The sequence below is a fragment of the Chlorocebus sabaeus genome, chromosome X (assembly GCF_047675955.1).
Source record: "Chlorocebus sabaeus isolate Y175 chromosome X, mChlSab1.0.hap1, whole genome shotgun sequence".
NCBI classification, from domain to species: domain Eukaryota; kingdom Metazoa; phylum Chordata; class Mammalia; order Primates; family Cercopithecidae; genus Chlorocebus; species Chlorocebus sabaeus.
The window spans coordinates 78,948,107-78,961,762 of NC_132933.1; the positions used below are offsets into that span (position 1 = coordinate 78,948,107).

A 13,656-nucleotide genomic window follows, 5' to 3' on the forward strand; every position below is an offset into this window, starting at 1 on the left:
TTTGAATTTAAGTCTTAAGTGACTGTTATAGAAATGTATTAAGAGGCTTTATTTGTAGAATTCATTTTAATTACATTTAATGAGTTTTTATTTTGAGTTCCTTAAAATTCCTTAAAGTTTTTAGTTTCTCTTTACAAATTCCTTAACCTTTTGGCAGTAGATAGTCAAAATCAAATCATTTCTAATTTAAAAAAAATGTGCTGATTATTTTCTTTGAAATTGACTTAACTACTTTCCTTTGGATTTTGAAGAGTCTGTAGCACAGACACAGTTAAAAATTTAACTTCATGATCTAATGTAAAAAAGAGTGTTTGAAGGTTTACACAGGTCCAGGCCTTGCTTTGTTCCCATCCTTGATGCTGCACTTATTGACTAATCACCTACTTACCAGGCAGGAAACTTGAATTGCTGTGGTCTGGTGTCCTCTATTCAGACTTATATTGGAGTATTAATGTCCACATTTCAATTTTTTGTTGTATCCTGCCTGCCTAGCATCCGGTTCCTCCCCAGCCCTGCTCCCAGCAAACCCCCCTAGTTTAGCCCCAACCCTTCTCCCACCCCGCCCCAGCCCTGCCCCAGCCCCTGCCCCAGCCCCGCCCCAGCCCCAGCTCCAGCCCCCTAAGCCCCCAGCCCCGGCCCTAGTCCTAGTTCCTCAGTCCCGCCCAGCTTCTCTGGAAAGTCACTCTAATTTTCATTGATTCAGTGCTCAAAATAAGTTGTCCATTGTTTATCCTATTATACTGGGATATTCTTTTTACCCTTGGCATCGCTGATCTTCAGTACTGACTCCTTGACCATTTTCAGTTAATGCATACAATCCCATTTGTCTGTGATCTCAGAACAGAATTTCTTTACTCGGTACGTTAAAGTTAGGGAATGTCAATTGAGAGCTTTCTATCAGAGCATTATTGCCCACAATTTGAGTTACTAATCATTTTCTCAATCCCCTGCCCTTAAAGGAGAAACCATTTCTCTGTCATTGCTTCTGTAGTCACAGTCCCAATTTTGAGTAGTGACCTTTTATTGTGTACTGTTGGCCACCTAAAACTCTTTGCATTGAGTAAAATTCTAATTGCCAATAATCCTACCCATTGGATTAGACAGCACTCTGAACCCCATTTGCATTCAGCAGGGGGTCTCAGACAACCCGTCTTTTGTTGGACAGTTAAAATGCTCAGTCCCAATTGCCATAGCTTTGCGTATTAAACAAAGGCACCCTACTGCGCTTTTTGCTGTGCTTCTGGAGAATCCTGCTGTTCTCGGACGATTAAAGAACAAAGTAGTAATTGCTAATTGTCTCACCCATTAATCTTGAAGGCTACCAGTCGCCCTTGCATTTGCCTTGAGGCAGTGCTGACTACCTGAGATTTAAGAGTTTCTTAAATTATTGAGTAAAATCCCAATTATCCATAGTTCTGTTAGTTACACTGTGGCCTTTGCAAACATCTTTGCGTAACAGCAGAGGGACTCATCCTTAGAGCCCCTTCCCTTGGAATATTAATGGATACAATAGTAATTATTCATGGTTCTGCCTAACAAAAGAGACCCACTTATATGTATGCCCTTATCATTGCTCCTAGGTAGTGTGAACTGCCTACCACCTGGCATTAATATGTAAAACACTAATTGCCTATGGTCCCACTCGTTAGTCTAGGATATCCCCTTTGCCATTGCTGCTGAGTTCTGACTACCCAAGTTTCCTTCTCTTAAACAGTTGATATGCATAATTGCATATATTCATGGTTCTGTGTAATAAAAATGGATTCCCACCCCATCCCACCTTCTGTGGGATATTGCTAACGAGTGCAGATTATTCAATAACAGCCTTTGGACAGTTAATTTGCACAGTTGCAATTGTCCAGAGTCCTGTGCATTAGAAAGGAACTCTGGACTCTGTATCCTATTTGCATGTTACAATGTGGGCTGATCACCCAAGGACTCTTCTTGTGCATTGATGTTCATAATTGTGTTTGTCCACGATCTTGTGCACTGACCCTGCCACTCCCTTTGTATTCCAGCAGGGGATCCTTACTACTTAAGACCTCTGTACTAGGACAGTTTATGTGCACAATCCTACGTGATTAGAACTGAGTCTTTTATATCATGGTCCCTGCATCATCTTTGCTTTACATCAAGAGGGTGCTGGTTACCTAATGCCCCTCCTCCAGAAATTATCGATGTGCAAAATGCAATTTCCCTATCTGCTGTTAGTCTGGGGTCTCATCCCCTCATATTCCTTTTGTCTTACAGCAGGGGGTACTTGAGACTGTTAATGCGCATAATTGCAATTATGGTCTTTTCCATTAAATTAAGATCCCAACCCTCTTAGCATTACAGTAGAGGGTGCTAATCACAAGGACTCTTCTTTTGTACTGTTAATGTGCTACTTGCATTTGTCCCTCTTCCTGTGCACTAAAGACCCCACTTACTTCCCTTGTGCTCAGGAGTGGATGACCTCTACTGAAGACCTTTGCACTAGGATAGTTAATGTGAACCATGGCAGTTGATCACAGCAATGTCTTTCAGATCAGATCCATTGTACCCTCCTTGTTTTACAGCAAGGGATATTAATTACTCATGTTACCTTTCCCTGGGACTATGAATGTGCAAAATTCCAATGTTCGTGGTCTCTCCCTTTAAACCAATATTCTACCCCTTTTATATTTTATAAAGGGATGCTGGCAACCCAAAGTCCTTCTCTTGAGACTCTTAATGTGTATATTTCTAATTGTCCACGACTCTTAATGTGCGTATTTTCAATTGTCTATGGTCCCTCCCAATAAGCTAATATCTTGACTTCTCAGTATCATAGCAGGGGGTACTGATTTCCTGAAGTCTTTCTTGAACTTCCAGTGTGCACAATTGCCCTGAGGCCGGGTGTGGTGGCCCACACCTGTAATCTCAGCACTTTGGGAAGCTGAGGTGGGAGGATTCCTTAAGGCCAGGAGTTTGAGACCAGCCTGGCCAACATTAAAGAAAAATAAAGTAAAACAGTTGCCCTGGAATCCCATCCCCCTCACCCCTCCTTGGCATAGCAGCAGGAGTGCTAACTAGCTAGTGCTACTTCTCCTATACTGCTTAAATGCGCATAATTAACAGTAGTTGATGTGCCCCTGTGTTAGAGTGGAATTCCCGCTTCCTTGCTCCATTTGCATTACTGCAGGAGCTTCTAACTAGCCTGAATTCATTCTCTTGGACTGTTAATGTGCATACTTATATTTGCTCCTGTACCTTTTTATCATGTAAGGACTCCACCCACTCTATTTACATCCCAGCGGGAAGTACCTACTACTTAAGACCCTTCGACTAGTAAAGTTAGCATGCATAATCTTAGTTGTTAGATATACATTTTCATTTGTACACAGCTGTGCCTTTTATCAGGACTCCTGTACTTATCAAAGCAGAGAGTGCTAACCAACATTAAGTCCTTCTTCGGACTGTAGATGCATGTAATTGCAGTTGTCAATGGTCCTTCAATTAGACTTGGGTTTCTGACCTTTCACACCCTCTTTACTTTATTGCATGGGGTACTATTCACTTAAGGCCTCTTTCTCAAACTGTTAATGTGCCTAATGACAATTACATTAGGATCCTTCCTTTTGAAGGACAGCATGGTTGGTGACACCTAAGGCCCCATTTCTTGGCCTCTCAATATGTGTGACTGTATTTGTCCAGGTTGCTACGCACTAGAGAAGGAAAGTGCTCCCCTCATCCCCACTTTTCCCTTTCAGCAGGAAGTGCCCACCCCATAGGACCCTTTTATTTAGAGAGTCTAGGTGCACAATTGTAAGTGACCACAAACAGGCCTCTTGGACATTAATGTGCGTAATCGCATACTGCTCATTCCATGTGAATAAGGTCCTACTCTCCGACCCCTTTTGCACTACAGAAGGGGTGCTGATAACCAAGTTCCCTTTTCTTGGCATGTTATATGTGATTATAATTGTCTGGGATCCTATGCACTAGAAAAGGAGGGTCCTCTCCGCATACCTCAGTCTCACCTTTCCCTTCCAGCAGGGAGTGCCCACTCCATAAGACTCAAATTTGGACAGTCAAGATGTGTAATTGTTAAGTGAACACAACCATGCACCTTAGACATGGATGTGCATAACTACACACAGCTCATCCTATCTGAGTAAAATCCTACTCTCAGACCCCTTTTGCAGTACAGCAGGGGTGCTGATCACCAAGGCCCCCTTTCCTGGCATGGTATGCATGCGATTATGTTTGTCTTGGTTCCTGTGTACCAGATGTGGAAGCCTCCCCCGCCACACCCCCACCCCAATCTTCCTTTCCCTCCGGCAGGGAGTCCCTGTTCCATAAGACCCTTACATTTGGACAATCAAGGTGCACAATTGTAAGTGACCACAGGCATGCACCTTGGACATTAATGTGCATAACTGCACGCGGCCCATTTCATCTGAATAAGGTTCTACTCTCAGACCCCTTTTGCAGTACAGCAGGGGTGCTGATCACCAGGGCCCCTTTTCCTGGCCTGTTACGTATGTGATTATATTTGTCTGGGTTCCTGTGTGTTAGACATGGAAGCCTCCCCTGCCACACCCCACCCCCAACCTTCATTTCCCTTCCGGCAGGGAGTGCCCCCTTCGTAAGACGCTTACATTTGGGCAGTCAAGGTGCACAGTTGTAAGTGACCACAGGCACGCACCTTGGATATCAATGTGTGTAACTGTACATTGCCCATCCCATCTGAATAAGGTCCTACTCTCAGACCCCTTTTGCAGTACAGCAGGGGTGCTGATCACCAAGGCCCCTTTTCCTGGCCTGTTATGTGGGTGATTATATTTGTCTGGGTTCCTGTGTATTAGAGAAGGAAGCCTTTCCCCCCCTCCGTCCCCACTCCCAGTCTTCCTTTCCCTTCCAGCAGGGAGTACCCTCTCCATAAGGCCATTACATTTGGACAATCAAGGTGCACAATTGTAAGTGACCACAGCCATGCACCTTGGACATTAATGTGCATAACTGCACATGGCCTATCTCATCTGAATAAGGTCCTACTCTCAGACGCCTTTTGCAGTACAGCGGGGGTGCTGAATCACCAGGGCCCGTTTTCCTGGCCTGTTATGTGTGATTATATTTGTCCTGGTTTCTGTGTAATAGACATGAAAGCCTCCCCTGCCACACCCCACCTCCAATCTTCGTTTCCCTTCCAGCAGGGAGTGTCCACTCCATATACCCTTACATTTGGACAATCAAGGTGCACAATTTTAAGTGACCACAGGCACGCACCTTGGACACTAATGTGCGTAACTGCACATGACCCATCCCATCTGACTAAAGTCCTACTCTTAGATCCTTTTTGCAGTACAGCAGGGGTGCTGATCACGAGGGCCCCTTTTCCTGGCCTGTTATGTGTGTGATTACATTTCTTCCAGTTCCTGTGTAATAGACATGGAAACCTCCCCTGCCACACTCCACCCCCAGTCTTCCATTACCTTCCGGCAGGGAGTGCCTGCTCCATAAGACCCTTACATTTGGACGATCAAGGTGCACAATTGTAAGTGACCACAACCACGCACCTTGGACATAAATGTGTGTAACTGCACATGTCCCATCCCATCTGAATAAGGTCCTACTCTCAGACCCCTTTTGCAGTACAGTAGGGGTGCTGATAACCAAGGCCCCTTTTCCTGGCCTGTTAACTTATGTGATTATATTTGTCTGGGTTCCAGTGTATAAGACATGGAAGCCTCCCGTGCCCCACCCCACCCCCAATCTTCCTTTTCCTTCTGGCAGGGAGTGCCCGCTCCATAAGAACCTTACATTTGGACAGTCAAGGTGCACAATTGTAAGTGACCACAGCCATGCACCTTGGACAATAATGTGTGTAACTGCACACGGCCTGTCTCGTCTGAATAAGGTCCTACTCTCAGACCCCTTTTGCATTACAGCAGGGGTGCTGATAACCAAGGCCCATTTTCCTGGCCTGTTATGTGTGTGATTATATTTGTCCAGGTTTCTGTGTACTAGACAAGGAAGCCTCCTCTGCCCCACCCTGCCTACCTGTAATCTTCCTTTTCCTACCAGCAGGGAGTGCTCACTCCATAAGACCCTTACATTTGGACAATCAAGGTGCACAATTGTAAGTGACCACAACCATGCATCTTGGAAATTGATGTGCATAACTGCACACGGCTTATCCTATTTGAATAAGGTCCTACTCTCAGACTCCCTTTGCAGTATAGCTGGGGTGCTGATCACTAAGGCCTCTTTTCTTGGCTTGTCTGTATTCTTGTGTACTAGCTAAGGATGCCTTCTCATGGACTCCCTTTGCTTTTCGAGAAGGAGTACCCACTACTTTAAGATTCTTACATTTGTCCAAAGTACATGGTTTTAATGGACCACAACAATGTCCCTTGGACGTTAATATATATAATCACCACATGGTTCATCCTGAATAAACAAGGTCCTACCCTCTCACCCTCCATTTGCAGTATACCAGGGTTGCTGACCCCTAAGTCCCCTTTTCTTGGCTTATTGACATGCATAATTGCATTTATGTGGGTTCTTGTGCCCTAGACAAGGATGCCCCACCTCTTTTCATAGTGGGTGCCCACTCCTTATGATCTTCACATTTGAACAGTTAATGGGAATAATTGCAGTTGTCCACAACCCTATCACTTCTAGGACCATTGCACCTCTTTTGCATTACTGTGGGATACACTGCTTGCCTGCAAGGCCCCTTCTGGTGGACTATCAACATACATAATTGAAATTTTCTTTTGTGTTTGTCAGTAGATTAAAGTCATGCCCCATCACCTTTCCTTTGTAGTACAGCAGGGTGTCCTGATCAACCAAAGTCCTGTTATTTTGGACTGTTAATATGCGCAATTACATTTGCTCCTGGTCTGTGCACTAGACAAGGATCCTACCTACTTTCTTAGCGTTTTTAGCAGGTAGTGCCCACTACTCAAGACTCTTTCACTTGGAATGTTCATGTGCACAAACACAATTCTCTAAGCATGTTCCTGTACCACCTTTGCTTTAGAGCAGGGGGATGTTATTCACTTAGTGCCCCTTCTCTTGGACTTAATATGCATTAATGCAATTGTCTACCTCTTCTTTTAGACTAAGACTTGATCTCCACATACTCCCCTTGCATCAGGGGCATGTTAATTATGAATGAACCCTTTTAATATTAATGTCACAATTTTATTTGTGGACCTGTGTAGTAGAAAAAGACCCTATGTTCCTTCTACTACCCTTTGGATTGCTGCTGAAAAGTGCTAACTACTCATAGTCTCAGCTCTTGGACAATTAATATGCAATAATAACAATTATCAAGGGCACTGATCATTAGATAAGACTCCTGCCTCCTCATGCATACATCAGGGGTACTGACCCACTAAGGCCCCTTGTACTGTTAATGTGAATATTTGCAATTATACATGTCTCCTTCTGTTAGAGTGGGATATTATGCCTTAGTATCCCCTTTGCCTTACTGCAGGGGCTGCCGACTACTCAAAACTTCTCCTGGGACTGTTAATAGGCACAATGGCAGTTATCAATGGTTTTTTCCCTCACTGATCTTGTTAAGCACCCCACCCCACTCTTAGTTTCCCATGGCATAATAAAGTATAAGCATTGGAATATTCCATGCACTTGTCCATCAAACAGTGGACCATACTCCCACCCCTTTTGCATTGCACCAGTGTGTAAAATCACAGTTAGCCATGGTGTCATGCTTTATGTACGAAGTCTTCCCTCTCTGCCCCTTGTGTGCCCTTGGCCCCTTTTTACAGACTATTGCTCACAATCTTAGGTATCCATATATCCAGATATTAGATAAGATTGTGCTCTCTCCCTCCTCCCTTCCCCCTGCCCTGCCCCATTTGCCTCTTTGCTGGGTAATCTTGACCGGACAAGACCCTTTCTCTTGGACTTAAAAAATACTCAGTTGCACTTTCCTTGGTCCCACCCATTATACATGAACCCTTCTACTTCCTTTTGCATTGCTTCTGAGTATGCTGACTACCCAAAGCCCCTTCTGTGTTCTTAATGAACACAGTACTGATTGTCCCATTTTTCAGCCCATCAGTCCAAGATCTCCCTACCACTTTGGTGTGTTTGTGCAGTGTTGACTATGAAAAGCAGGCCTGAACTAGGTGGATAAGCCTTCATTCATTTTCTTTCATTTATTAATGATCCCAGTTTCAATTATTGTCAGATTCTGGGGACAAGAACCATTCTTGCCCACCTCTGTTACTGCTTTACTGTGCAAAATACTCAAGGCAAGTCAGACCCAGGGAGCTGGTTTGCCATCCTTTATTTTGTGTTTCCAGTATACACTATCAAATTGTCTCGCAGGAAGGAAGGTTGGCACTTTCTCTGCATTCTTTCCAGAGCAGATTGTCTGATTAAGAATCTCTTGTTGTCCCCTTTGTATATTGTTATTGTAAAGTGCCAAATGCCAGGATACAGCCAGAAAAATTGCTGTTATTATTATTTAAAAAAAATTTTTTAAGAAAGACATCTGGATTGTAGACTGGACTCAGTAACCTGGTCATTATTTTTTTGAAGCCAAAAAATCCGTTTATACTATGTACCTCATGACCAGTGTCTCATTTTAACTGAGGGTGGTGGGTCTGTGGATAGAACACTGACTCTTGCTATTTTAATATTATCAAAGGCGTTCTAGAGTGGAACTCTTAAGACCAGTATCTTTGTGTGGGCTTTACCAGGATTCATTTTTAGAAAAACTACCTAAATTTTATAATCCTTAAATTTCTTCGTCTGGAGCACCTGCCCCTACTTATTTCAAGAAGATTGCAGTAAAACGATTAAATGAGGGAACATATGCAGAGGTGCTTTTAAAAAGCATATGCCACCTTTTTTATTAATTTGTCTATTATATAAAATGAAGCATTTAATTATACTGATAATTTGAAGTAGTTCGAAGTACCACACTGAGGTGAGGACTTAAAAATGATAAGACCAGTGTCCTATTTTATAAGAAAAATAAGCCAAAATTAAATATTCTTTTGGATATAAATTTCAACAGTGAGATAGCTGCCTAGTGGAAATGAATAATATCCCAGCCACTAGTGTACAGGGTGTTTTGTGGCAAAGGAGTATGTAACATGGAACTGCTCAAGCAAATAACTAGTCATCACAACAGCAGTTCTTTGTAATAACTGAAAAAGAATATTGTTTCTCTGAGAAGGATGTCAAAAGATCGGCCCAGCTCAGGGAGCAGTTTGCCCTACTAGCTCCTCGGACAGCTGTAAGAAGAGTCTCTGGCTCTTTAGAATACTGTAAGTACTACTTTGTAGCTATTAAGTAATCTTTTTCCTATTCTATTTTCTTCTCTTAGATGCCACCTATAGAAAAGTCAGAGGGTCCAGTAAGTTTCTTTCCTTCTTCCCACCTCATCTGCAATATATATATGTGTATATATATATAGATAGATAGATACATACATAAATACACATATGTGAGTTAACCAGCAGAACTGTAGAATTAATATTGTGGACCCAGCTCTATGCTAGGTTACACTGATAACCTGGGTGGGAATGATATCATCCTATATAATTCCATTCCTGAGACGGTTTTATTGTTGAGGAGCTAATATAAGCACATTTGAAATAACTTTAGAAAATAATAATAAAGTGCTGTTTTGTGTGAATCATAAGTAGTAGTTTTAAGAAGGGAACCCCCAAGGATTTGAAGTTGATAGAATAAACTTAAGGAAGTGGGTTTGCTTTTTCTCTTTAAGCCAAGATAGGATTAATATTGCAGCCATCTGGATAGTCCAGTTGGTTTATTTTAATTTCATTCATTTTTTACCTCTTTTGGAGCCATGGAAAGAGATGAAAGGGATAGGGCATAGCCATTGTGTTTGGCTTTTTGCCAAGGTTGGCAAATTAGTGATTGTTAAATCTCATAAGCTTGAGTATTTTAAAGTTCAGAGATTGATGGTATAAATCTAATACTTCGGCTCTTTCCACAATTTTACTACATTTCTGCCCAAGAACAGATGACCATGGATAATGCATATCATAAATACTTTTTTAGTTTGGAATCTTTTTGCCAAGAGCGTAGTGGAGAAGTGAAGTCAAAACCTTGACCTTCCTTGCCTACTTTATGCTGTAGTTTATATACCCTCTTTCCTCCCAGCTTTTGTAAAGCTAAAAGCAGCTTAGCCTCCTTAATGTTTTCCAGCTGAAAAAATATTGTTTAACGTAACATTTGAAACTTTTTTTCTGGTGCACATTCATGCATCGCAGGAGGAGCAATGAGAACCATATAAATGAACTGGCTTCACTTATAGCCCATTTTAATTCACATCCATATTTCCTCATGGCTTGTTTCCATGCCCCCCACCCCCACTCCAGATGCTTTAACAACATTGTTTGGCTGACTGGGGGTAATATACATCATGGTCTTGAGCCTTCTTGGAAACATGGTCTGTGCCATTGTTTCTCAAACTCAAGTAATGCTTCATGATGAAATACCTAAAGGAACAGAATTTTCTGAGACCCTAAAAAAATGTGTTTTGAGGAACACTGACTTAACAAAGGTATTTGAAATGGAAATATGTTATACAATTTCATGTTGTCTTTGTCAAAGATGTGTTTTATATAATTTATGTAGAACTTGGGGATCCATTAGAATATATCCACAAATCCCCAGGGTTATCACCCCAATTTGAGAAATACTGGTCTATGCTTATGAAATCTTGGGTTGCTAATTAAATTGTCATCCATTGTCGACATACAATTATAATTATTATTGGAATTTGTTTTAAAGGAATGAATTTAGAGGTGATTCTGTACCTTAACTCAAGAGGAAGGATGGCTTGCTTTTAGGTGGATTGATTCTGCTAGATAGCATCCAAAGGTGAATCTTGAAGCTGTATTTAAATTCATTGCCTAAAATAATTTGTACCCTTAAGAAAAATCTCTAGCAATTGTAAAAAGGGATGCTCTGGAAATGTGGGCATCTTCAAAATAGAGATAATTATTGTGTTAATTCAACAAATATTATTGTTCCAGGTGCTGGAATAAATAGCAAAACCAAAGACAGGATTTATATCAAGGAATTTGCTTTCTTATGGAGGATGCAGAAGGAAATCATTATGGTGTTGGGCAGAAACGCTTAGACTTTAGTCCTGGCTCTGACTTGGGTTCAAATCACCATCAGTCTGACCATCTCGAGACTGCTAGTGAAATAAGATAGGGGCTTAAATCAAATACCTAAATCCCTGACATTTTGTGATTTGGAAAATTTTCAAAAGTCTAATAAAAGAAACATTTTTTTGGCATTTCTCTAAATGATTATTGTTATTTCTTTTCTGACTTTTCCCTTTATAAAACCTTAACATGTAGGATTGGGGGAAGTTTACCATTTTCTCATATCCTCTTTCAGCTTTATCTTTCTGTAACTTCCATTTCTCTAGCCACCTCCCTAAATTACAGAAGACTATGAGACCCAGGGCTGCTATGATTAGGCATTCATAATTTCTTTTCAGGGTGTTTGTGCCCTAATTATCAAATGTACAGCTTGGAGGGAGTTCGTGTCTTAAAGTAATGAATTAAGAGTTGACTTTTGTTGACTGCTAAAATATTCTTATATGTGAAAACATCCTGGAGAAATGTGTTACCAGCTTAAAGAGAAACTAATGATTATATCTGAACTGAGCTAATGCCTCTTCTGTTCCCCCAAACCTTATAAGTTTGGATGGCAAAGAGTAATGATATGTCTGGTTAAACAGAGCTAATGCCTTCCTTTGCCTTGTCTTAAAGACTGGATTGGGAGAAAATTGATATTCTCACTACCATATGTTGGGGTATAGGCAAGTAGCATTTTACACAGCTTTCCTTCAAAATCCAACTGAAGTTGGAGCTCATGTATTTAAGACATAGCTGGCCTGCTGAATTTAACAAGTTAAACTTCAGTGGCCATGTACAGTTATATATCACTATGTATATGTGTATTAGACTGTTTAGTTGGATATGTTTTTGTTGGTGACTTGGGCTTTATTTGATAGTTCTTACTTGACCTTTCCAAATTGACTACTGATACATGGAACTTGGGCTCCTTTTGCATCTTATACAAATGAGTTTGGTAAAGAAGCCTCTCCTTTACTGTTTTGATGTTTGTATTGGAAATAACTTTTGATTTTTTTTTCATGTTAGGATGAGAGACTGAAACAAAATATAAATTTGACCGGTGCTAGACTTCTTAAATTATGGGTAGACTTAAAGTATTATTTTCCTTAACCAGTTAAAATGCTATTCTTCTAGTGTCCCCGGAAACATGAGAGGTTATGCAGTAGACCCAAGTAATACCCTCTTATTACATAATCTAATCAAGTGTATATAAGAATTTAAAAATAGGGATGTGACTGGAACATCACTGTACTTTACCAGGTCCCATTATAAAATTATCTATGTTACTTTACCCATAGCTTTGAAAACTATTTGCACATACTATAAAACTATTTTATAGTATGCTGTTAGTGTGATTGGCATTGAACAGTGATGGGATATAATCACTCTACAATCTATATATCATTAAAGTTTTCCAGCCTTACAGATCTCCCTTGACTGAAAATTAGCTACTAACTCACTGACTTACTTTTTACAGCAGATTGACTAGGTCTTTCCGGGAAATCTGTTGATGTACAAAAACAAAGTTTAATTGCTAATGTTTTTTAAAAAATAACTTTTTGATATTATGGATACCTGGTTATTTGGGCCTTGTATATTTTAACATCAAAATTACCTATTATAAATCTATATAAACAGAAAAGAAAGAGAGTAAGTCTTTAGGTCAGATCTACAAACAATGATGGTACCTACTGTAGCAAAATCTGGAACATAGACTTACCAGTTCTCAGGTTCCGTTTTGCTTGCTTTTTAAAAACTATCTTATAAGTCTTCAGCATCTGATTGGGAGATTTTTTAGAAAAAAATACCCTTTTAATGTTAGAACAGTGTAGAGATTTACAGAATGATTCTGAAGATAGAGCTTTTGTGTACTTCACACCCAGTTTTTCCCAATGTTAACATTTTAAACTAGTTTGATACATTTATCACAACAAATCAATATTGATACATTATTATTAACTAAAGTCCATATTTTATTCAGATTTCCTTAGTTTTTCCTTAATGTTCTTTTTGTGTTCCAGGATTCCACTGAAGATACCATGCTGCATGTGTCCTTAGTAGTCGTGTCTCCTTAGGCTCCTCTTGGTAATGACAGTTTCTCAGACTCTTTGTGTTTGATGAACTTCACAGTTTTGAGGACTAATGGTCCAGTATTCTATAGAATGTCTCTCTATTGGAATTTGTCGATGTTCTTCTCATGACTAGATTGGGTTTATGAGTGTTTAGGAGGAAGACCACAAAGGTAGAGTGCCATTCTTATCATTTATCAAGAGTACATACTATCAACATGACTTATAACTGTTTATGTTATCCTTAATCACCTGTCTGAGGTACTATTAGGTTTCTCCAGCATAAAATTAGTCTTTATTTCTCCATTTCCATACTGTACTGTTCACATAGAAAGTCACTATGTGCAGCTGGCACTAAGGAATGGGAAATTATCTTCCACTTTGTTGAGGGCAGAGTATTTACATAAATTATTTGGAATTCTTTTGCATGGGATGTCTTTTCTCCACAATGTACT

The 13,656-nt window shown here is 40.5% G+C and overlaps 1 long non-coding RNA gene across 4 annotated transcripts in view; it reads left to right on the forward strand.

The window, feature by feature from the left end:
- Nucleotides 1–13,656, forward strand: part of LOC103232191 (uncharacterized) — a 31,547-nt gene that overhangs the window by 2,243 nt on the left and 15,648 nt on the right. The window contains exons 2-4 of one of the 4 annotated variants that reach the window (XR_497087.3): nt 9,335–9,364; nt 10,771–10,860; nt 13,154–13,217. This is a non-coding gene — a long non-coding RNA (uncharacterized lncRNA). Of the gene's footprint in view, nt 1–608; nt 9,276–9,334; nt 9,365–10,770; nt 10,861–13,153; nt 13,218–13,656 lie in introns of those variants that run through there. The other 3 variants (XR_005237453.2, XR_005237452.2, XR_005237455.2) reach the window with 3 other exon arrangements.